The following is a 26,160-nucleotide window of genomic DNA, read 5'->3' as shown; positions in this document are numbered from 1 at the left end:
TGTGTGTGTGTGTGTGTGTGTGTGTGTGTGTGTGTGTGTGTGTGTAAAATGCCCTTAGTTCTATTTCAGGAACTTCAAATTAGGCATTGTTTCTCTTTATCTGTGATCTGAATGCTTCAAGGAAAGTAGAAAATTCAGAAGTGGAATTTTATCAAAAAGGAGTTTCTTCATGGAAGGTTCCATGAGAGCTCACTAATTTCAGAAATGAAGCTTCAAGAAACAGATCATCTCTGAGAATTTCCCTTTTCCTGGATTCTTTTCTTTTTTTTTTTTTCATCAAGGTATAATCGACATATAAAATTATATTAGTTGCAGGTACACATTATAAAACTTCGATATTTGTATGTAACAATACAGTCTCTGCAGTAAGTCCAGTTGATATCGGTCACCCTACAGTTACAAATTCCTTTTCTTTCTTTCTTTTTTTTTGGTGATAACTTTGAAGATCTAGTCTCTTAGTCACTTTCAAATATACAACATAATACTGCTAATAGTAGCTGCCATGCTGTACACTACCTACTCTGACTTACTTATCTTGCAACTGGAAGTTTGTACCTTTTGAGCCTGTCCACCCATTTTGCGCATCCTATCCCCACCCCACACCTCTGGGAACCACCAATCTATTCTGTGTCTATGAAGTTGACTTCTTTTCTTTAGCTTTCACATAGAAGTGAATTCATGGGGTACTTGTCTTTGTCTATCTTATTTCTCTTAAAATAATACCCTCAAGTCCATCCATCTTGTTGCATCCATCCATCTTGTTGCGTCCATCCATCTTTGATTCTTCTTTATGACTGAAAAATATTCCATTGTAGATACCACAAGTTCTTTATAGGCCTTTCATTGAGGGACACTTAAGTTGTTTCAATACCTTGGCTATTGCAAATAATGCTTACTACTTTTTCTGAGTTCTGGGCTATATGAGACAATGAGACACACTTGAAGTGCAAAAGCACAGCTATAGCTTAGGAAGACCTGTTATTAGGGCACGTTAAATGTAAAGATTATCAACAGTGAGAATTGACTACAGACTACTTTGCTGACTTTTTTTTTTTTTTTTGGAAATACTTTTAAAAAAATGTGGTTTGACAGACTTTCATGAACCTCACAGAGCAGTAATATACCTTCAGGGGGCTGGGGGTCTCTCACACAACTCACACATGGCCCAGTTTGGAAAGCATCAAGAGAACACTGTTGGCACAACCAAAAGTGATTTTGAAATAACTCAAGCAATTTACCTGTACATCTTGGACATAACCAAATATACAATACCCAAAAATTGTTAGTATCTTTTTTCCTTACCCATCCACCATCCTCAAGCAGTGTAATCAAACCCAGGTCACTTTCAAGTGCTCAAAAGCTCAGGAACCACTTTTGTGAGACTGAATCCCCCTTGGAAGCTAAGACAGATACATCTTGGAGGTCACCAAACCAGAAGGCCTTTAGCATGCTGTGGAGGGGAGTGTCTGAGCAAACCGCTCAAGAATTTGTAAAAACGAAATGAAAAATGGCCTATCCCACATAAATCTGCAGCAAATCATTTACTTCATTGCAGATCAAATTGTAGTCTGTCCACTTCTAGGCTCTGAGTGATCCAAGTGTATCTGTTTTGGGGTTTTCGAAATCCACATGCACATTGCTTTTTTCGGAACCTGGACCTTGGTAAGTGCCCAGGTGAAGGGACCTCTAGGTCTGTCTTTGCAGTCTATTTCTGAAGAGTGGTTTTGGAAAACGTGGCTTTGACATCTTTGCAAGCCTGAGAAGAACTGTGGAATTCATGTAGCTTCTGCTTGGCTTTCGTTTGCTATTTGTCTTTGTAAGTAAGCAGGCTTCCTCCCTTTGGGCAAAGCCCAGGGGACTTCGCTGTAGAGAGATTCTTGTGTGCAAATGTCTGTTCCTGTGACATAACTCTTTAGAGTCAAACTCTGATTAACTAGCATGCTCCTTGTATGAACTGAATATTGAAAAGGTAAAGGTTGGAAAATTTTGCACATTTGCTTATTGAGGAACAGAACATTGTTTAGAGGCGTTATTCTGAAAGGAAGCAATTGCACAAAGATCTCGAAGGAGGCCATCAGCTAGGAGATGAGCACCTCTCACTATTGCATTTGCAGTGTTGGCAACCACTCAGGGGCCATCTGGAGAATCCTCCAACTAGCCTATGTGGATGCCACTGTCAAATACACTATAAATATAATTGTTTGCAACTATGAAACATTGTTATTCTCACCTGCCAGCTGTCTAGTACATAGTAGACAGCCCATAGGTATTCCTTACACAGGTGGTGCCACTTGCCCATTTCAGACAGTGTCTATATGAGCCCTCAGTCTCCTGCCAGAAGTCTTAGGTGGGCATGGTGGTGCCTCATAATTGTGCTTTTTCTAGTTAGTTGCTTTTGTCACCCTTTGATTTTCATCTTGTGGCAAACTTAGAAGTGTCCTCTCAATTCAGCAGATGTTCGGTGAACCCTTATTAAATGCCAGGGAGTACATCATCCTGACGTGCCCAGGTCTAGTCCAGCAGCAAAGGCAGACATGCAGGAGAACATGACCACCGTGAGCAGATTAGAAGCAGGTACTGTGGGGCTCACCTTGGCCTGTGCAGGGTACAGAAGGCTCTGGACAGATGAGACAGCAGGCAGCCCTGAGAGCACGGGCTCGGGAGTTTCGTTCCCCAGAACAAGTACTTGTGTCGCTAGTCTGCCTTCATTTCAAAATGAAATGGGCAGGCGCCAGAGCCTCCCAGAGTTGGCATTTCCCCTTGGCATAGTCCCCAAATCTGTAAGCCCCCTTTTAGCAAGAGTAACCTTGTATTCAAATGCTCATCCTCACGCATAGCACAGACATTATTTCTTGGTGGAAGCATGCACACGTATTCCTCAGTCAGGCCTTCAGAAAGCCAGTCACATGGCCCTGGGAGCCTGTGCTGTGGACTCAAGGGTGACAGGATGTGCAGCTTGGTGCTGTTGCTATGGTAACCAGTGGTTTTCCCAAGGTTAGGTTCCAGCCTAGATCCCAGTGATAATGTTCTTCTCTTGGAGTAGTTATGAGAGGAAATGCTTGAGAAAGAAATAGTAGCCACATCTTGGTGTTCAGCCTTGCGTCTGGCAGCCAGAACATGCTCCTGCAGCTTCTGCACATGTCCAAGGGAACTTTCAGAAGGAGTGGCTGTTGTCGATGACCCTCCCAGTAGCTCCCAGGACACTGGCTTTTGGGAACCTTTGGAGGACTTCTGGCTGCAGGTGGCTGGGTTGAGCTCTGCTGCACAACCCATCCATGCATGGGGTGCTCACATCTCTCACCTGGGGTCCATATAGATTGTTTCCCTGCAAGATGCCATTCTTCAGAGTATTGGTTTGCAAGAGGGCTGTGATTTTGCCCTCGAGGAGAGATCTGCCATGTCAGGAGACTCTTTTGTTGTAACAATCTGGGGGGGGGGGATGGTTGCTAATGGTGCCTCATGGGTAGAAGTCAGGGCTTCCATCAAACACCAGGATGTACAACAGCTCCCTGTTACCAACGGCCCTGGTGCCCAGGCTGAGAAACCCTGCTTTAGGCGAGGAGTGTCACATTGGGACACGGGTGGCATTCAGGAAGGAACAATAGAGGCAGTGTAGGAGTTTGATGCCAGGAAGCGGATATCTCCAGGGTGAGAGTTCTGTGATTTCTCAGGGACTCATCAGTGATGTTCCGCCTTGGAAGAACGTGCATGACTAACAGCAGCCCCGTGAGGGCCTCACGGTGAAGGGTTCATCGCGAAGCTGGCATGACTCAGTTCCAGAAATAAATCCCCTCTTGCCTCACACTGCATTACTTGTTTAGAGTTTCACGTAGGTAGCAGAGCACCTGGAAATGACACATTTGTTATACTTTGTTGAGTGCCACATGGTGAAAGGGCTGCAAGGGCAGAAAGCCATTTCTCAGAGAATTGCCCTCAGCTTGCGCGTCTCATCAGCCTGAAGTCAAACACACAGGAGATAAGAAAACACACACCTTCTTTGGTGTAGAAAGGGGGTTTCAAGTGGGAATCACTAATCAGGCGCTATGCAAACATCAGCCACGCCTCAGCTGACATAATCCTGAAAAACTCCCCTTCAAGGAGCCAGGAACAAACCGCCCTGTTGTCAGGGCCTGGGGACAGTTCCAATGACAACCGTGAGCCTACACGCTCTGGAGCGTGCTGGCTTGTCGCCTGGCTGTCAGGGTGAATGCCTCACCTGTCAGGGAAAGACGATCACACCTGGTGGACGTCTCCGCTTTCCCTGGCGGCACTGTGGATATTTACCGCCTGTCAGTGCTTCTGAGCCGAGGCTTCCCAGACCATGAGCACCTGCTCGCACTACGCCTGCCAGGCACGTGCGCGCCCTGCTGCAGCCAGGTGCAAAGTGTTCAGAATCCAAGGGCTCTCTTCTGCCAACCGCTAAGTTTCGTGAACACACCTGTGGGGTGCCAGACCCCGGGCTGGCGGCAGCAGATCTAGAATTCAGGAAGCTGGAGCCCCTGATTTGGGGGGAACTCGGGGAGGGAGGTCCACGTGGAAAATAGTAACGAGCTGAAATCCCAGTGAAAGCGTGTGCAGGGGCAGCCCAAGGGGGCACTTCGATCTTTAAGTGCCAGTGAGTGCTCCCCAGAAGTGTGAGTGACAAGTTCTGGTGAAGCCGGAGAAGGCTCCCAGCAGGAGGAAAGAGCAGGAGCCCAGGCACAGAAGCGTTAGAGCAACATGGCAACTTCCAAGCGCTCACAGGCAACAGTGCAGCTGCCTGGATCCTTGGTTCCCATTGCTAGTGGACATTTGGGAAAGACAGTTCTGCACGTGGAGGGTGGATCTATGGATTGGGCTTTGGGAAGTGGGGGAGGGAGGCTGAAGACAGGGAGACCAATGGAGAGAGTAATTGTGATGATGAGAGGAAGTGAAAGTTCAGAAGGGAACGCTGGCACCTTGCTGGCTCAGATGTGGTGGCATCACGACTGGCAGTGGTAAGGGAAGACCAGTGGGAGGTCTGGCTTTTCACAATGTTCACTTGCATCCTGTTCCCAAGCCCCCCAGGGAAGTCTAGAAACCAAGTCAGAATAGCTGGCTCCCAGCGTCCCACCGCAGCCAAAATGCTGTGTGTAAAATTCAGGGGGGGACCCCTGGCTTCCCGCTTGGGAAACTGAGGAGAGGTGGGACTTTCAGTGAAGCAGACGCTTTGTGGACTTTGTGGTGGGGAAGGGTGCTGACTCCTGTTGGAATTTCACTGTGTCGGGACAAAGGCCACTATTGTCAGTCTCCCAGGGGTCTTTCCCAAGTGCCTCCACATGTCTCTCCTCTTGACAAACGAAGAGAGAATTACCTTGGAAGTGTAAGCCATTGCAGCTGGAGGGAGGGGGGAGTTAGGTGTGGCGAGATCTGCATTCATTCCTTTTGCACACTTTCCTTCTGGAAGTCTAAGTTGGCCATTGCCAGTTTCTTTAACATATGGGCTATATTATATCATGGTGATCTTGGCATTATTCGGCTCAGCTGTTTCTGTAGACTGGTTATTAGTTTATCTCCATCATTTTAAAACGCCCACCACACCAAATGAAAAGCCCTCACCCTTGCATTGAGGAGATGTATTTGTAGCCAAACTTTTCATTTCAATCACAAATTATTTATGCAGATTAGCTTCAAGCTAATGCTTTGCAGACTCAGCATCCTTTAGAAACACTCTTCTTGCTAGAATCATGTTCTTGACTTGTGATTGGTGATATATTCTGTTGCTAATCTATATGTAACATTCTTTCTTAAAGATTATGGATTATATTCACAAATACACCTCTGTGAAAGTGTCCACTTGCAAGAGGCCAGAGGGCTAAGGCAGAGGTCAGCAACCCGTTCCTGTAAAGGGACAGGCAGGAAATATTTTTGACTCCCCAGGACAGGTCTTTGTCCTAAGTACTTGCCTTTGCCTCTGCAGGCGAAAAGGAAACACAGAAAATGAATGAATGCTGCATTCCAATAGAACTTTACCATCAGTACATTGGATTCGGCCTACGGGCCGGAAGTTGCTGACTCTTGATCTAAGTCAATAACTCCAATAGGCTATGTAACTTTATGGGTTTTTCAGGTTGCTATTTTAATTGCTTTGGCTTTCCAGTATTTACTTTTCAAAACCATTTCTGGCAAAAATGCCAGTCTTTCAGAACTCTATAGATGAAGTGACTTGAAAATAATGTTGACACCTGGGAGGCTCTAGCTACAGTGGGGTTTATGGAAACCCTGTAGGTTTTGGTAGTGCGATGTAGGTGGTTGCTTTCCCTACTTTCTCAAGCACTCAAGCATGACCTCCTTGGTTCTGAAGAGATACGTGAGTATCTGAAGCTGGGTCATTCCCTTCAACCCTGTAACCTATAGGCCCAAGCGAATCAGGACCATTCTGTGTTTGTGGCACAGATGCCCATGTTCTACAATATTGCCTCATGGAAATTCAGTGGCTTCTAGGAAAGCTAACATTGGACTGAAAATCCTTCCAAGTCTTTAGAAACTCTTCAGGAATTAGCAGCTCTTTTTAGTAGGAAAATATGGCTTGACCAAGAAGTATCTCTGACAAGATGTCAGGACTTAGATTGCTCTTATGATCTAGTAGGCAATGAGAGGCGACCTCTCCATGAATAGTCCTTAAAATGCCCATCAGAGTTATGTGGTTTCATTGTCCCCTTAAAGCATTTAAGTGCTTAACATTGAGTCCTATTAACTTATTGCTGCTAAGGCTGCCTCTCTCAGAGGTGGTTTGATATTTCCATCAAGGTCCAGAAAGGCTGTTTTTAAAATCTCAGTCACTCTTTAGAGTTAAATGTGTGTATGTTGACAGGACAAGAAAGCAGTGGAATGTCAGCTTTCTGCTAATGACTCTTTTGGCTGAAAGAGAATTTCTCAGTTTTTTTTCTTTTCAGTGTCAGTCACTTGGAGAAATTATCTGAGGAGGGCAGCGAAAGAATAAGTAAAAGTCAACTTAGGAAGAAAACAACCCTCCTTACATCACGTTGGCCCATATTCTCATTGGAAAGTGGGTCCCAGGTAGCATTGCTGGTTACCATGGGTTGCTCTTTAAAGCAAAATTCCTGGGTCATTTGGAACCTGCCCAGGTGGGATGGGCTTTATTCAAGCCCCATTCTGAAAGAAGATACCAGAAAGCATGATCTGCTTTTCTCGCTCTGGTCATGGAAATTCTCATGAGAATGATCCAGTGAGGCAACTTCCGGAAATGACATGTGAAGTGATCTTTTCACTGCAGAATATAGAGTCAAAATAGAAAGAATTCTCTAAGCATGATCAAGCTCTGGCTGGAATAAATGAGATAGAGAGTTTACTTAAATGTTCTTTGAATCTATACAACAACGAAGATGTGACACTACCTTCGGATCCTGACCAAGGATACGATGGAGCTTTACCCTGCCTCACTGGTACTGGGCTTCCTTTCCACACCACTCACTGGGCAGAGAAGGTGGTGTTCTAGGTTCCAGGCCAGTGTGCCTTGGAGCAGGCATGCCCCTCCCCTGTACTGCTCTAACTTCCTCTGGCTCCAGTTCAGGATTTCTTAACCTCAGCAACTGTTGATATTTGGGTCCAGGTGATTCTTTGTGGTGGGGGGTGGGGCGAAGTGGACATTGTAGGATGTTTAGCTGCATCCCAGTCTCCCCCATTAGACCCCCAGTTGAAGCCCCCACCTCTCCCAACCTACCCACCCCTGGTTATGACCACCCAAGTATCTCCTGACATTGCCCCGCAGCCTTGGGCAGACTCCTAGTTGAACACCACTGCTGCCATTTGATATTGCACACCCTTGGCTTTCTCATTTAACTGATGTTCTAAAAAGCATTGACTTTGTGCCCACGTGACTCAGTCTTCTCGCTGCACATTTGATGCCTCCGTGGCTGTGAGTGGTGGTGGGAAGGGGCTACAAGTGATGGCTGTCCACACTCTGGTATTGTCTAGGACACTAGGGTGTCTGTGGGCCAGGCATCACACCCTAGTGTCCGAGTTGGGCTGAAAATGTTTCTGGCCCCTTGTTTTCCCTCCATCATGACCTTAGAGGATGGGGAAGAAGTTTAAGAGCTCCTGCAATGTCTGAAGGCTTTTCTATTCCACCAGTGCTATTCTGTTTCAGGAGCCTTGAAGTTTCGCCATTTTGTGTGCAGGTCCATGGCTTGCTTTAGTGTGGAGCCTTAACTCCTCACAGCTTCAGGTTTGGGCCAAGTAGGCGAAGTGAGCTCAGCAACAGGGGAAAATGGCGTTTTCAAACTTTCAAGAGAATGTCCTTCTCTAGACAGAAACAGACTCTCAAGTTTTAAGTAAGAAGAAGTTGCTACTGAGTTTATAATGGCTTTTATGTTGGCTTTTTACAATCACGCTATTACTAGGATCAAACTTCCTGCTTGGAAAAGTGCTTTGCCAATTCTTCAAGCAGCAGAGAGTGAGTTTAGAACAGACTTTGTTCCAATAGAAGAGAGTTGAAGAAACCAGAGGTGGTTTGAAAAAGCAATTATTCCTCTACTCTTAAGAATAGGGAAACATTTTTTCCTCCTCCAGTAAACTCTGTCACATGTAGAATAGACTGCTTGTTAAAGCCTTGAGTGGGCATTTGGACGATGTGTTTTCTGGCATGTACCTTTGCTTATAAAAACACACCAGAAAATGTACAGGTAGTAATAGGTATTCTAACTTGTAGCCTGAATTGACCTCCCACCTTAAAACATTAAGATGTGTCACCTATAATGTGGGCCAAATAATTATGTGAGACCACTCTGTTTAAAGGCTCTGCTTTAATTTGTTACCTGCAATTCATACCAGCTCAGCTTGACTTCTGAAGCCATAGAAGTTCATGGAACCGAGTTGAAATGGACATACAGTCTCTCTGCATCCCCATATTTTTCTTGGTCTTTTCTTAAAGCCATTGTCTTCTCTAAACTCAGGAAACCCTCTAGGTCTGGAGGGCCAACTGTGCAGACCCTGATAGAAAAGCCATGAAGCCAGGTGGCCCCACTCACTAGCAATTCCTCATCCCAAGCTCCTTGTCACACTGTGATATGTGCTTCTGGGGTACAGCTGGCATGAAAACTGTGAGTATTGTCTGTAACACCATGAAGAAGGTCATGTCTTCCACTGTATTTCAGTCGCGTTTTAGGTAGTAGCTGGGTCTTGTTGCTCTTATGTCCTGGCTGTGAGCCAAAGTTGGTAAATGCACTGTGTTTCCCCGTGATTCCCATTCTTGTCACCTTCCTTTGAAAGCATGGACTCCTAAAGATGGTCTTTAGCCCCAAATAATAGCCCCTTGTAAGGACAGAGAATTGCCAGGAAACAGACTACAGAGAATGTGATGGAAGGGTTTTTAAATCATGGAATTCAGTTACGCTCTGGAAAGTACATTTCATGATACAGGATGAAATTCCTTCTAATCACATAGAATTTTGTCATGGGGTGTGGTGTTTGGGAGAGGGAGTGAGCGTGGCTCTGTAAAACCTTAAGGACAGTGGTCAGGAAATGGGGGTCCCCTACTTGCCTGGCAAGAGAGTTTTCTGAGATCACCCAAATGCCTACTTACATGCGCTGGACACGTAAGAAACAAGCTCATATCAGAGTGTTCCACAGAGTGTGATTTTGAGTTGCTAAATGTCGAGCATTGCTATCACATCACTATGCTGAGAAAGGGACACCAACCCTACTCTGGCCGACAGACCCTAGGGTGCTATCTGAAGCTGTCCTTCCAACCAAGAACAGGCCAGAAAGATGTGCTTTGCTCTCCTTAGCCTAGACATTACCATCAGAAGGAGCTGCCTTTGGGAGGACCGATTATGCACAACACAATTGCTTTTAGGTATTGTAGACACAAAGAAATAGGGGCTGTTTCTTTGACAAAATGTATATGAACAAAGGGGTAGAAACAGAACAGAAGCAGGGAAAATATGGAAAGATAAGGGAGCACTTGCTTAGGGGTTTTGAGGATGATGGATGAGTTAGGAGGAATAAAAATATAAAGAAGTAGGACGGAAGTTTTCTTTTCTGCATTAGGAGTTACATGTGACTGCCAGGAACAGACAGGAAACAAGATGCCTCAAACAAGGTCAGTAGGTATTATTCTTGCATATGCACCAAGTGAAAGACTTGAGTCGGTAGAACAGTTCCACAATGTCCCAAGGGCCTCTGGCTCTCTCTGAATTGAGTTTCAGTGTCAGTTTTCATTTTCTAGGTGTCCTCATAATCACAAGATGGCTATTTCTCTCCAGCCATTATACCATGTCTTAGAAAGAATAAGGATGAGGGGCACTCAAAGGGGCATTTTTGCTGAGACAGCTTCCCTTTAACAATTTACTAAACTTCCTCCCCCTGGCTTTAAGTTGTTCAGCCAGATATTATGACATCCCCCCCGCCCATGGTCATGGCGCTAACAAATAGTAGGAGCCTAGCTATTGGGTAGACAGCTAGCAAGTTCTGCTGTACAGCTCTGCTTTCAGCTAATGTGAAAAATCAAAGCCACATGGATCAGTTTTACTCCCAGAGAGATGGCCAACAGAAATGCCTACCTGTGCTCAGTAAGGGGCACCTGCGAGGATGTCCATAATCGGCACTGTTTGTTATACCCCAGGCTGGCAGACTGTCTCAAGAAAGCAGTCAGCTACCCCAAAAGGCTGACTTGGCACTGTGGTGTCAGTAACTGGAGCGGGTCTTCTCTTTGCAGCTGTGTGCTTCAGATAATTCCACTCAGACCGTGTGGCTGCCAGGGCTGGGGGTGGTCTCAGTTGCAAGCCCCACCCAGCACACACTCTGCCCCTGGACTTTCTGACCCCAGGAAGAGGTGAGGGCTGCAGGGATAGCTGAAGGAGGAACTTGTGCACCCTCTGAGGGCAATTTGGAAGGTGCTTTCTTCCCCCCTTCATTTCTGTTTAGTCTTAACTTCATGAAGTTGTAAAGAGGCTCTGGAGTCCCGGAGATGTTTGGATGCTAACTGCTGGCTGCCTCGGTTGCACTCTTGAATCTTGGCCGACGGCCCACTCATGTGTGCTGGGCTCATTGAGACGTATATACTTCTTGAAAATATCATTTTTTTATTTTTAAAGAAGATTGAAGTATTAATCTGGAAAGTCAGACATGGCACAGGTCTAAAAGGAGAAGGTTAGAAGAAACAGCCAGATCTTTTTAAAATAAACTCCACAAATTCTGGGATGGTACATTGAGTTAAATTTGTTGAAGGAGAGAAAAAAAGTGGTAAAAATGAATGAAAGGGATTTAGTAATCCCATCATTAGGATAGTTGATATTTACACTTTTATGAAAAAGCCACTGCTACCAATGAGGTTTAGGCAGTTGTAAATAAATCTAGATATTTCATCCCAAAGTCCTGATACAGACATAAAATGTACTTTTAAAAAAAAGATTTCAGTCAGTTATCTAAGGTCTTCAGTTTGAAAATATAATGCCTTTTTTATGTGCCTTGCCAGGTCTTTAGACTATATGCATGCACATAAACATTACTACGTGTGTGGCTGGAATTGTGTACAGATATGTAAGATGTTCATGTGAGATATATATATGAAGAGAGAGAGAGAGAGAGAGAGAGCCATTTTCCAAAGGAAAACAATTGGGATGTGAGAAGGAACTAGAGTTGACCATATATAAAATCTCAGAGATTTAGATTATCTTGATGCTGCCTCTGGGTCTGCTTTAGCACCTGAGATGACAATTTTTTTTTAATGCCAATATTAGTTTAGGAGAAAGCACAAAAACTGCACGCTTTGCATTTTTGTGGTGATTAAAACCCGGCATTAGAAGGAAAAGTGACACCCCCGAGCTGCTGCCAGCCCGGGGTTTGGGTTATTGCTCTTTTGAGGGGATTCCTCATTAGGAAAATAAACCCTGTTCTGTCCTTTTCCTTCCTAGGGGTTGATACCAGTTCAGATTGTTTCTAGACTTCTTGGTGCTATAGCATCAAGCGCTGAGTGTCCTCATCTCCTGGAATCAGTTATAATAGCATTCAATAAATATGTCTCTAGTGGTTGCCATATAAGTGGCATGGAACTGGGCTCTGGGGTGCAAAGATGACTCTGATAGCCCCTGATTTTGAGAACAGCGTTTCAGGAGGAAACAGACACCCAGCCCAGCTCGACCAGAAGGCTAACAGTGTCCTGCTGGTGGTTGACGGGGTGGGTAGGTAAGGCCCAGTGACTCCAGAGAGGCTGGGGGAGTTCTGCAGCAAAGGAGGCATGGAGGGTGTGGGAGAGGCCTGAAATGGATGTAGTGAGAGAAGAAGGGCGCTATAGATGGAGGGACTTTTCCTCTTGAAAACCAAGGTCTTGTATGCAAGGTGTGACTAGAATTTCAGAGGGCATCTCCCCCAGCAAGAAGCCAAGAAGGTAGAAGACTGCACTCTGGAATGTTCCGAATGTGAAGAGGATGTTGTAGGCGTTGTGCTAGTTGCAGAAAATGGGCTGAATTTGTGAATAACTCTAAATCTTGACATCTGAAAATTGGAGGATGCACACACGTTTGTCTATGCAGTGTGGCATGGGCTGGAGGTGACAGCCAATTGAAAAGGTGATGCCATAAAAATAAATAGCAATTTGAGTTCCCTTCCTATGAGTGCGTTTTTAAGACAGGAAGAAATTTTGGGACTCCAAAGGCTAAATATAGACCTAGTTTGCTTTTCTGGTGTCAGAGCACAGTGGCTTGTTCTGTAATTGAACCCAATGCAGGTGGGTACAAGTGCCGTCCACATTTGGGGGCGGAGGTGGTTGTACCAAGGAATGGCATGTGTCTGAAAGCAGGTAGAATGTGCAGGGTGAGGACACAGGCGAAGCCTCACTTGCAAAGACCCTTAGGGACCACCAGTCGGTGCGAAGCAGACACTTGGTGACGTGGCTTGAGAATAGCAAATGCAAATGCAACAGGGGAACATTTGTTTTTGGTTATGATTCATATTGCTTTAGAAGAAAAGGGGATGAATTGTCTTCCGCGGACAAACTACCCCGTGGGCATTTATCCGAGAGGTATCTCTAAAATCCTCAGCTATGTGGAGCGGCAGAATCCAGCTTGGAAGTTGGCTGAACAGCTTCTCCTCTGTTAGCTGTCTGTTTGGTTCAAAGCTGTCAGTGACAGAGGAGAGCTGAGATGTTAATAGAAACAAATATATGGGAGATACATCTTTTCCTCCAGACTTACAAAATTCCAGGAGGGAGATCAAACCTAAAAGTACAAAAACGGAAGCCAAGTGCAATTTCAGTTTTCCAAATCAGGATTCAGCACATTTTCTCTGTGACCAGATATATTTTCTGTGCCCTTCTGTTCAGCCTGGTTATTCACAGTGGCCCAGTCTTGGAGTCCACCCCAGTGCCCACCAACAGATGACTGAGTTGACAGACCGTGGCCTGGATACTTGATGGAATACTGCTCAGCTATTAGAGAACACGAAGCCTTGTCTTTTGGGACATTGGGGATGGGCCCGGAGGGGACGCTGCTTGGAAACTAAGCCAGAGAGGGAGAGACGGCTCTCCCTCTGAAACCCGGTGGTTTCAGGCATGTAGAGTCAAAATAACCCAAGAAAGCAAACTGGCAAATCACAGCATAGAGAACTGTGGGCATCCGTGAAGAATGGGGTGCTTGCTAGGGCCAGAGGCCTGGGTGTGGCGGCTCTAGCGGTGCACAGGGCAACGCAGGTCCAGGTGCGAAGCTGTCCTCCCAAAATTGAAATCCTCTCGTTATATAAAGGCATGGCAGCCCATAAGCTCTGAGTCAAAAAAGGACCAGCCACATTCGGCTCTGCAGGCCTCCGGCCTCTGTGCAAGTGGCGGCAGCGGGAGCCCACATAGGAGTGGGTGCGCCTGTGCCTGGCGGGGCTATTCGCGGACGCTGACCTTTGAAGTTCATGTCATTTGCCCACGGCACGAATAATGGCCATCCTGTGATGCTGTCCCCGGCCATGCAGAAATGTAAAAGTCATTCTCCCTGCCCTGTGCCTCAGCTGAGACAGAGCTCTCCCCTCCTGCCTGATCTTTTTGAGACTCCTGGTTGATGTGAGACAGACTTTCTTCCTCGGGCTTTTGCAAATTAATTGAAGGATGATTTTTCACCTTTGGCATCTTCCTGGATTTTTCTAGAATGCTCTGTGCCCCTGTGGCTCTTTCTAACATCAGCCACCATGCATTTATTAAGCGCTCACCATGAACTGAAATGTTGGGGACAGACGTCAGAGGAAAAGAAAATATTAGCAATAGAAAGTGGCACAGAAGCTCCTCTATTTATGGAATTTCAACTTGTGCACTTTTGTAGATCCAAACAAAACCACGCTCTGGAGGAGAGCCCTGTGCTTCTCTCCTCACCGCCAAAATATGCGTCAAGAGGTTCTGGGAGTTCTTTTTGTTTCTGCCCTTTTTCCCTCTTGTTTTCCAGTCTGCTGAAAATTCACTGTATTTCTGCCCTGTGCTGAGTTTTGCTTTTAACCCCATCTTGTAAAGCACCTCAGAAAGTGGGAGAAGAAAGTGTCAGTAAAAAGTAACAGAAAGGAGTTGAGAGGGAAACACTTTTTCAAAGTTGAAATTGCTCAGAGACGTTGCAGGGCCCTTGGCAGGAAGGGCAGCTCTTCGGACAAGGGCCATGTGGTGGCACGGTCTGTGCCCGACGGACGCTGGCAAAGCTCTGCCCACTCCACGTGCGGCCCGCCCACCCTCACAGCTGCTGGCTGGATGCAGAAGCAGGCAGCTGCCATCCCCGCAGAGATGACAGTGGTCCAAGGGTGACAGGAAGTGGCCAATGGAGCAGGACTTTGCACCAGGGCCAGGAGGCAGCTTCTCCAGGCTATTTGTGGGAACCCGGGTGAGGAGAGGCATTGGGTGCACAGTCACCCCACATCGCCGCTTCTTTTGGGATCAACCGTAAAGTTAGGAGGCGGAAGGACAATCGGGGCTGCGGGAGCTGGCGAGGCCTCCCCGGTGGTGCTCCGGGCAGTGACCGCCTGGGGAAGTGCGGTGTGTGAGGAAAGGTGGGCCCAGCTGCTGGGAGGTGCCTCCCCAGGCTGTGGAGTCGGGCAGGTGGCTCAGTGACCAGGCAGGGTTGCCTAGGGGTGCAAGCTGCGCTTCTGCTTAGGGTTCTGGGCTGAACGCCCTGAGCCTCAGACCAATCCAGACCAATCTTTTTGCTTAGCAGGTTTCCAACCAGAAAGTGTGGTGCACACTCACCTCTGTGGCGGCTGGGAGACTTCGAACCTTGTCCCAGTTCTGTGGGCCTGTCCTACCCCCCAGCTTCCGCGGGGTTTGCTTCTGACTACAACATCTGTGAATGTCTTCAGAGGCCTTCCCGGGCAGGAAGTGCCTGAGAGCTGATATCATCCTGGGGTACCCCATAGCCATGACCTATGGGGGTGAGAATCTCAAAGCTCAGCTCCATTGGCTTGAGGTGGGAGGACACTGAGAAGGAATTTACATCCAATGCTCTCTGGGGATCAGCCTGAGACTGGGATGTGGCCAGAAATCACACTGGGACTTGGCTTCCTTCCTCCCCAACCCTGCTGTGCTCACCCCTTACCAGTTCCTCCTGGGAACACTCCCTCAATAAGTCACTCGCACACGAGCCCTTATCTTAGTGTCTGTTTCTGGGGAGCTCTACCCAAGGCAGGGAGCACCCGAATTAGCAAGGGAGAGAAATAGCACAGGACATTGCCTTCCGTTAACATGGGAAGGTTGGATGGAAGAAAGAATGGGCTGAATGAACGAATAAAAGCCAGCCTTTAGCCTGAGCAAGTCACATTGTCTCGGGAAACAGGGAAAAGATAAAGCGTGGACTGCTCCATTTTACAGTTTCAGGTCCTTTAGTGACACTGAGTCCCAGTGCAGCCTCTCTAGTGGGTGGCCACCCAGGGGCTGCTCCAGTGTTGCAGGGAGAAGATGGCACTGCCTCCCGGGACACTTGGCTTCCTCTCTTGCACCACTGGTTTTAAAAGCCTTCCTTCCCTCCTTCCTACCCTCCTTCCTTCCTCGCTCCTCCCCCACCCTCCTCCCCCTCCCTCTCTCCTCCCTCCCTCTCTCCTCCCTCCCTCTCTCCTTCCTCCCTCTCTCCTTCCTCCCTCTCTCCTTCCTCCCTCTCTCTTTCCTCCCTTCCTCCCTTCCTTCCTCTTTCTCTCCCTTTCTCTTTCCCTCCCTTTCTCTTTTCCATTACCCCTTTCTTCTCCCTCCTTTCTTTCCTCCCTTTTCCCTTGCCCCTTCCTTCATTTCTTTATTCCTCCTTCATTTCTCTGTAATAGCTTTATAGAGATTAAATTCACATTTCATACATTTTCTGATTAAAAGAGAACAATGACTGGTTTGTAGTGTGTATTCAGCTTTGTGAAATATCCCCATGAATGATTTTAGAGCATTTCATCTCTCTGAAAAGACACCCTGGACCCTCTAGCTTCCACCTTTTCAGCTCCCCATCCCCAGCCATGGATCTGCTTTTGATCTCTGTGGCTTTTCCTATTCTGGACATTTTGTAGAAATGGAATCCTAGAATGTGTGATTTGTGCGACTGACTTCCTGCTAGATCCACCCTTGGGCATCATTCTTTTTTATGACCGACTAGTCTTCCACTGTATGGATAGGCCACACTCTCTTCCTCTCTCCTTTAATCGATGGACATTTTAGTTAAGTCCCACTTTTGGCTCCTATAAAATGCTGCTGTCGACATTTGTATATAAGTTTTTATGCAGTTGTGTGTTATCATTTCTCCATGATACCAGGAGTGGATTTGCCAAGTCAAATGTAGAGTTCTTCCTGATGTTGAGTCAAAATCTGAGTCTTCATAACTCCCACTCTGTCCTCTGCCTTCTGGGGAAAGTTGACAAGCCTTTCCTGTCTTATGTGTGATGTTCTTCCAGTCACTCAGGATTGTCTTCATGCTTTTCCTGATCTCTCAAAGACTGGATTTTCTTTGCTCCTTCAGTCATTCCACTGCAAAAATGGGGGTCACAGAAAAGCAAATGATAGCTTTAACATTGTTGCATTGTCTGTTATGATGTAGAAAACAGCTTTCTTTAATTACAAGTCTCAGACTTTCCCGTTAACATTATGGAACTAGTGACTGATCACTTTTTCTTTTTTTTTTTTTTTGCCAACATGTGATGCGAAGAAATTTTTCAAGGTAGGAAGGTTTTTCAATTGACTTTGAGAGGATATTCCCTTTGGAAAATCGAAAAGGACTGATAATTTGTATAATTTATACACATTTGACACTTCTTGACATGTTAATGTGAGAAAATCCCATGGTTTTAAAAAATAAAATTTAACGCAGATCAGTCATACTCAGAACTTTGAAGGAAGTCAGATGTAGCTGTCTTTTTTACCCTTAGTCATGAAGACAATGGGGAGAAAATTGACAAAACCACAAGAACATGTGGCCAGATACTTAGCAGGCCTTGGGCTTGCTGAGCTGGGCCAAGTGTGATGTGCCTGTCTCCTTCAGTAACTACAAATGGATCTGAGTCTTGCCTGTTAGTCAAACACTGAGGGACTCTTCCGCTCTCTGTCGACATTAAGTCCAGAACTGTGGGGTGGGTTCAACATTTCACATGGGCTGTGTGACCTTGGGAAACTCACTTGGCCTTTGTAACCCCAGCCCTATGTGTTACAGCCACAGCATCAGCACTCCTCAGCCTATGCTCTGCAAGATAACCAACCATCAAGGGATCTTGCTCAAAATGTCAGTCTTGAGGGGTGCTCCAAGAGACTGTGATTCAGTTTGGGGGGAGGCCTTCACTATCTATTTTCTTTTTAATTCCACCCAGAAAGATCCCGGCACTTGTGGTCTTAAAAAATAATAATAATACTTTCAGAAACAGCAATTTTTTGTTTCTTTCTGGTCTCTTTCCTGCTTATCTCATCTGATAGGGAGAAGAAATCTTATCATTTCTAAGGGGAATATCCTCCCGTAAATGTTGTATGCGTGAATGTGAAGAACAAAGGCAACGAAAGTTGAAATCACCAAAAAGTCCTAGTCTGATGCTAAGATTCTGTTGTAGCACAATTTGATCAGAACAATGTTACCCATCATGTAAGTCCCTCAGCCATGGCTGCTGACTTTGGAACCGAGTCATTCTTCCCTGTGTACCTGTATATTGCAGGTTGAGGGGAGTCAGTTCTTTCATTCATGGCAGGGTGTCCAGCAGCATCCCTAGCCTGTACCCACGAAATTCTAGTAGCACTGCCTGCCCCAGTTGTGACCACCCAAGAGTTCTCTAGAGATGGCCGTAGGCACCTGATGGGCCAAGTTAAGCCTGGTTGAGAAACATTTTCATCAAGCATGGTCCTCCCCGCCCCCGCCCCAGTGCCCAAGAATTCAGCAATAGACCTGGAGTAGTTTTCCTGGTTGACTGTCACGGCACAGCAAGGTGAAGAAGGCCTCACGGAACTTTGGGTGCTTGACCTTCCCATACCAAGCATTCCCTGGGGATCTGGGGCTCTCTGGGTCAAGTTTTCTCTCTGGTGGATTAATGAGACACAGACAGGTTAAGTGACTTGGCGAGCGAAGGACACTGTTTCAATCTCCTCATTTTATTACACTCCTGACAACAAAATTTTAATGTTCGCCTTATATGTTCTGTTCCCAATCAAAAATGAAAATCATAAGCACAAAATAGATTAGTGGGGGGCAGGGCCACTGTTATCTGTGAAATTGCTGTAGAAGCTCCAGGCACCCAAGTCACACCAGGTGGCATCTTTCGTAATACTCTTGAACCTCCGAAGCCAGAGCTGTCTGAGCTTCTAACAGTGGTTTCATTGGGTCGCTGGCCAAATGTGCAAAGGACGCCAGAGCTGCAGTTCTGGTAGCATGTATGTCCAATTTGCACCCTCTTAGCCTTTTGGCCTGCTGTGTTGAGTGGAGGCGCACTGTCCCTAAGTCCCTGAACTCAGATAATATAATCTTCCACTCTGAGGAGATTTCTCCTCATTTTCTTGGGTGGCAAATGACCCCCTACACACACACACCGCTGAAAGAAAATGTGTTGTTATGAAGATGTACCACTAAGGAGAAATTATCAGAGGATCATTTACTAATGTCCATGAAAGGCTTCTCCAATTCAGCATTCTTGACATTTGGGCAGGAGAGTTCTTTGTTGTGGAGGCACTATCCTTTCAACTACAGAATGTTTAACGGCATCTCTGGCCACCACCAGCTAGCTATAAGTGGAAACTAACTCCCCCCCCCACACAGGCACACATGCAGTTATGACAACCAAAAATGTCTTTAGACATTGTAAAGTGCCCCCCCCTCGCTTCTATAAGGGGTCTGATTTGTCAGAAAGAGTGTCTACTCTGAAATGCACTGGGTGACTGCGAAAAGAGGTGGGGCCACCTTCTCTTTACACCTCCACTCCACTACTTACCACATGTGTAAAAAGCAAGACAACTCACTTACCCCCATGAATAAAATGAGCAAAATCATAGTTTCCTGACACTGTTATTCCAAGGACCCAGCTTTGCTTTTTGCAAAGGCTCTAGTGGAGCCTACGGTGCCCAAGAATGAGGAGCATTGGTATCACTTCGAATCATAACTGGGGGGGGGGTAGACGCCTGCGATGCCACACGGGGCAGGGGGCTGTGTTGGGTGAAGGCGGTGGACTGGCACTTGATTATGGGTGTACAGGGCAATTCTTGAGGATCAAACTCTTTTGGGAAGCCGCAGCTAAAGGGATGGCCGCCTTCTCCTTTTTGCCTAATGACCCTGAGTAGAAACTTTATTTTAGAAATAGCTCTCCATGGAAACATTTTAAGGGCGCTCTCCCTTGGCTCTGGCACTGGATAGCAATTACTCAGTGAAAAATATCAAAATGGCAAGAACAGGACAAACCAGTGTTGCCAAGCTGAACTCGCTTTAATGGTCAGGTCATCCTCACCCTCCCTGCGCCCACAGATCAGTCTCAGCTCTAGGTGACATAGCATTCCTTAAGATACTTTGTTTGGGGATCAAGGCTAAGGGCAGAACCGTACTAGGCAATGCCCGGCGTCCTCTCTCTTCACCGTCCTCTGCCACAGCTCCAGGAACCATACTTGGGACACCCAGGAACTCCTCACTCCTTGGTCCTGGTTCCAGGTCTGTGTCCAGACTGCAGATTATCTCCCTCTAATTTATCTGGAGACAGGGACGAATAGGATCCTTGATTCATCCTTGGATCCCTCCCATCTCCATGAAAGGAAAGGGAGAATGTGTTGCTGCGGGAGCATAATGCTAATTCTCTAAGTGGCTCTTTGGTTTACAGTGGGGTCATGAGATCCCCACCCACCCAGTGTGCTGAACTCCTGTCTAATAAAATCCTCCCTTAAAAAAACATGGCCTGTATCTGTTGCTCCTATCTGGATGTGCAGAGGGAGTCAGCAGTGGTATTTGCAGTGCCAGGACCCTAGTGAGTCGTGTAGACTTCTCTTCACTTACAGGAGTCATGGAATTTGGGGCAAGGAGTAAGCGACTTCCCCATCTCTCCTTCCTGATCCTGGAGTCTGATTTCCTGAATTTTATCTCTGTAGTCCCATGAGAAAACCTAGAAGAGAGACAACTCTAAACTATGTTCAGTCTTTATATAAACTGTGTTCAGTCTATTTATATGCAGTGTAAATAAAGATTCTAATTGGTGCACTCCGTTTGGAAAACTGTTGGGCATCGTCCCATGGGTTGGAGATGTGCATGCCTGTGACCGGCGCTTCTGCCCCCAGGTTTGCATCCTCTGAGGATGCAGGCGCCTGTGCACAAGGAGGGGTGTAGAGTGATGTCCAAGTAGTGTGGCTTCAGGAGCCCCAAGCTGCAAGGGCAGAGATCCCTACTGGCAGGTGGCAAGATAAAGGATGGCAGGCACACACCGTGGAATACTAGATGCGGATGGACAAGCTAAGCTACACACCACCACAAGCAAGAGTCTTAGACCATCATGTTGAGCAGAGGGAGCCAGATGCAACCAAACACAGACTTGAGTCACTTATACAAGGTCAGGACACAAGCAGCACTAGGCTCGGAGGAGTGCCATCCCTTCCTAAAAAGGCCTGGTTGTCCGACTGCGGTGCTCGTGCCCCACCTTCAGGGACATGTGTCAGTGTCTGCAGACAATTTTGGTGTCCCGATTAGCGGGGAGAAAATAGTGGCATCTACAGGGAGATGCCGAGATGGTGCTCCGGAAGCTGCCCTGCACCACACAGGCAGTTCTCCACGAGAAAGAATTATCAGTATGATATCAAAATAATAAGGCTCGAAAGCAAAGCATGGACCAGAGCCAACTATAAACAAGGGGCACAATATCACACTAAAACACTTCTGCATAGCAAAGAAACATCAACAAGATGAAAAGGGAGCTATAAAAATGGGGAGAGTATCTGCAAGCCATATATGTGACAAGGGGCTAATATTCAAAGTATATAAGGAACTCATACAAAAGAGGAAGTTAAAGCAAAAAAAAAAAAAAAAACAGTTAAAAGCTGGACAGAAGACTTGAGTAGACCTGTCTTTCCAAAGAAGGGAACAAATGGCCAAAAAGTACATGAGACAGTGGTCGATACCACTAATGCTCAGGAAAATGCAAGTCACAGTCAAAAAAGCCATCACCTCACACCTGTTTGGATGGCTGTAATCAAAAATACAAGAATGATAAGTGTTGGTGAGAGTCTGGAGAATAGGGAACCCTGGTGCACTGTTGGTATAGCCACTATGGAAATAAGTGTGGAGGGTCCTCAAAAAATTGGAAATAGAACTTCTGTATGATCCAGCAATCACATTTCTGGGTTTTTATTCAAACGATTGAAATCAGGATTAAAATGATATCTGCACTTCCACGTTCACTGCAACATTATCCACATTAGACATGGGAACATAGTGTCCATCTTTGTGTCCATCTTTGATGCACAGATCAAGGAAATGCAACACAGAGAGAGGAATATTATCCAGCCACGAAAAAGGAGAGCCTCCCATTTGCAACTGTATGGATTACCTTGAGGGCATTATGCTTACTGCAACACTCAGATAAATATAAATACTACCTGATCTCTTTCGTCTATGTGTGGAATGTAAAAAATCAATGAACTCAGTAACAGTAGAAAGGTGGTAATTAGAGGGTGGGGGAAAGGGCATGTTGGTCAAAGTACAGACTTTCAGTTAGAAGATAAGTGCTGGGACCTAATGCCCGATGTGGTGATGGTCACTAATGATACTGTATGGTCTGCTGGAATGTTGCTGTGTGGGTAGATCTTAAATATCCTCCCTTCACCCCATGCAGCACGGTAACTATATGAGATGATAGAGGTGTTAACTAAATGTGTTGTGGTCTCCATGCCACAATATCTACATAGAGCAAATTGTCACACTGTGTACCTTCAACTTACACAATGTCAAATGTCAACTTACTGGTCCCTGAATGTCAACAGTGCTGAGAGTGAGGAGCACTGCTGTAAATGACAAAGCAGTGTCTGCCCCGAGAGGGGGTGGGACGTGGGGGGTGGGGTTCTTGGAGGCTAGCAATGGTGCCTTCTTTGACTTTGATGCTGGCTTCATGGGTCTACATTTTGCAATAATTCATTAAAATACACATTATATGGTATTAAATGGTATCTGCTTTTCTACTTTAAAAAAAATGCTCAAGAGGTGGCTGGCAGGACGTCATGGAAGCGTGTCTGTGTCAACTTTTGGGGATGCATTCTCCAGGGAGAGTGTCTCAGAACCATTCGCAGAGAGGTAGGGCTGGACCTCTGAGAAGGGTTCACCCACCTACCTGAAGTAGCGTGTAGTGTCCACAGGGGCCCTTAGCTCCTCTTAAACTGTGAAGTTGAACTTGCTTCCTTGGATTTAAGTCAGGTGTACCTGAAAAACGTCACCACCCTTGGGTTGGCACTAAACGTGGGAAATGTTAACTCAACCTATAAACTGGCAGCGCAAATGCAAAGGAGGAATTTACCTTCAGTGCACAGGCTGTGGGCTTCGGTGCCGGAGTGGCTGCTATGTCTGGGGCCGAAAAACATGGAAATTCCTCCGCTCCCATGACATGTTTCCTTTTCAGAGGATACTGCCGAGGAACCCCTAGAGCCTCTTTTTAAATCTTCTCTGGGCGAAATTATAAACACCAGAGAATATATTTTTTAATGACTAACCAAGAGAGAATATTAGCCAAGCAGGCTCTTCACTGGCGAATGGGAGCAACTTCAGCCTCCTTTGCAGTGAGATTTTACGTGCTTGCTTTTTATCTCCCTCCATGGCCCCAGAAGCCCACACCTGACATTTGAAACCACCTGTCAGACTAATATATAGTTTAGATGATTTAAAATAATACCTGCGAATTGTTCTACACAAAAATGAACTTAAAAACTATTGAGTGAGTGAAAGAATGAGTATACGATGTGGGAAGGGTACTCGGGATGTGCTACTTCGGAAAGGTTATTGGAGGATGTTAATGCATGCCTTGAAATACACTGAGATCGAAATAATGAGTGGAATTCAATCTGTTCACAACCTGACAGACCTTCTTGAGCTCTGCAGGATCTTCTGGCTCCCTTCTGGAGTCCTGAAGGAATGGACTGAGAAAGGAAGTGGTACATGATTCATTCTGTGGGGAGTTGCAGTCTCGCGACATACGCTGACAATTTCTTTAAGTGCTTTGTCCTTTCTCCTTAAACCTTTCAAATACAGAAAAACAGTCCTGTAGCACTTGAAAGCTAGATTCCAACTTAGCAATGACAAGGTAGCATGCGACTGGTTAGCAGGTAAAAGTCATTCTCAAAATGTCAGCGCACAGTGCAGGAGTGATGGGTTACTTGTGGTTTATGATAACACCAGCAGAGTGCTGCCAGTCTTTAGTGACTTACTGCATGTTTGCAAGGCAGAAAACACACACAGTCTAAGAGGACTCAATTTTCAAGTAGAGGTGACTTGCTTAGGGATAATGATCGAAGGACTATGGTTAAGGGTTTTAAAATCCAGGGACCCTCGTTGGGTTAATTGTTTTAATAATTGAGCAGTTTTTGTAGGGAGAGAGCTTTTTAGCTGTGGGGGCTTAATGGCAAGTATGGCAGAGGAAGACACTGTCAGTCTGAGAGTTCATCTTCCTAAACGGGCCCTATTGAGGCAAAGGGCCCCAGATTGGGGCATTTGCACGTCCTTACCCTTCCTGGCTGCCCAGGCTGCATCCTCTGAACGATGATGCAGTGTACTCCAGCTTGGTTCCCTACATTAAATACAGGGGTATTTGATAGCACAGCTTGAGAGCCTGGTTTCAGGAGCAGAGCAGAGTGAAAGCTAAGAGACAACTTTTGTGTGTCATTTTTTTCCAGCTCTGCCTGGACGTGTCGGGGAGCAGGCGGGGTGCTCCCGGGTGAATGGGCATGTTCTGTTCTTCCACCCAGCAGAAGGCAAGGCCACCTGGGCAGAGCAGGCTGTAGCAGGAAGGAGACATGGGCAAATGGTGAAATTGATTTTCTCCGAAGACCGGCAGCACTCTGCTGGAAGTTCCTATTTGGGGCAGGGGATTGATTTTAAATTTATTTTTACTTCAATATGTTACTGCAATATAAAAACACACAGGGAAGGGTGTAAATTATGCAGTCTGACCTGCGATACTCAATGAATGTGGATATATGTGTGAACTTGGGTAACCAGCATAAAAATCAAGATAGAGAGCATTTCCCGTACCCCGAAAAGATCCCTTGTACCCCCCTTTTCAATCAGTAGCACCATGGTAAGTGTTCTTCTGGCTTGGGCCACCACAGTTCCTGTTTGCCTATTTCAGTTCAACGTTTGAGCTCAGCTCCAGAATAGAACCCTGGGTGTTGGCACTGTGTCTTCTTCTGTGATTGGTTTCATTCTCTCAACACGACAATGATGTCATGTGTGCCTCAGTGGCATTTCCTTTCCTTGCTGGGTAGTGCCCCTTGCATTGGCTCCTCGGGCACTGCCATGGGTGTTTAGACTGTCTCTGCTTTGGTGATGACCCCTAGCAATATCACGAAGGTGCTGGTCCAGGAGGTCACTGGCACTCATTGCTCTCTGGAGGGGGAGTGGGCTGGCTGGGTCAGAGCTAGGCATCTGCTTGCTTTAGCAAACACCATCTACCAGCTGTTCAGGCAGAGGAGTTGCCATGAGATTATGTAGGACAAGATTCCTCAGGATGCCTGAACCCCTGGCTTCTCATCCCCCCCCCCTTTGCTATTTACAGTCTTGCAAACAGTTGTTTTGAAAATTTGATATTCTGGTGGATGGGCCATCCAACTATGCTGTAGAGACCCAAACATAGGGGTGCATCCGCTTCGGTTTTTCTTCCCCCCCGACCCCCACACCCCCGCTCCTCCATGGAGTAGGGGAGAGCCCCGAAGAACGGACACAGGTACCCACAGACCCCTGTCCTTGGTAGCCTCCCCTCGGGGGCTGGTTGACAGGTGCCCCTGGGTCTGGCTCTCTGGTCCCAGACCCTTCCTTTGCCTGGACTGAGCAGTGGGAGGCTGCGCTGAAATCGCGAAGACCCAGGCCTGGGAAGGGCCCTTGATGCTCTTCTGTCTGGGGTGCTTGAAAGCACGGGCTCCCACGAGGGGTTCCTGAACCCCAGTCAGGTTTAGGCAGTGCTGTGCCCCTCCAGCATGTGCTAAAAATGACCTGGTTTTCCGGGCAACGTTTGCAAATAGCCTCATTTCTTCTATTGATATTTCCAAATCCTCATGCTATCGGTTTCTGATTTGCACCTAGGAAGCAAGTCATGGAATGAGCGACTCCAGCACCCTCCTTCCCCTCCAGTCCGCCCCAGCTCGGGTCCAGCTTGGCATGAACGCCAGGCTGATGTTCTAGCAGATTTTCCAGGATCCCCTTCCACTGGTGTTCGCCCGGCCCGAGGTGCTGCCAACCCTCTGGGACTCAGTTTGCCCACGGAGGGCGTGCTCCCTCCGGCTTCCCTGGCCTCGGCAGCCCCGGGCTCCAGCACTGCCCTCGGCGCGGCGCGCGGCGCGCCGGCCTCCTCCCTGGGCCCTGGCCGCCACCGCCTCCCAAAGGAGGGCTCTGGGGCAGCGAAACTCCGCCTCCCCTGCCCGTTCCGAATCGCCTTCCAGCGCCAGGCCCACACCCCCGTCAAAGTTAGCAAAAGTCTCTTTCTGGGCGCCCCAGCGCTCGCTCCCGCTGCAGCCGAGCTTGAGCAGCCGCAGCCCGGCCGCCTGCGCCCCCGGGCCTGGGC

The 26,160-nt window shown here is 46.9% G+C and overlaps 1 protein-coding gene across 1 annotated transcript in view; it reads left to right on the top strand.

The window, feature by feature from the left end:
- Window positions 1-26,160, top strand: part of ARHGAP6 (Rho GTPase activating protein 6) — a 357,916-nt gene that overhangs the window by 129,942 nt on the left and 201,814 nt on the right. The window lies entirely within an intron of this gene.

The sequence above is a fragment of the Condylura cristata genome, unplaced genomic scaffold (assembly GCF_000260355.1).
Source record: "Condylura cristata isolate star-nosed mole 26May11 unplaced genomic scaffold, ConCri1.0 scaffold00027, whole genome shotgun sequence".
NCBI lineage: Eukaryota > Metazoa > Chordata > Mammalia > Eulipotyphla > Talpidae > Condylura > Condylura cristata.
This window is presented reverse-complemented; position numbering and strand designations above follow the sequence as displayed.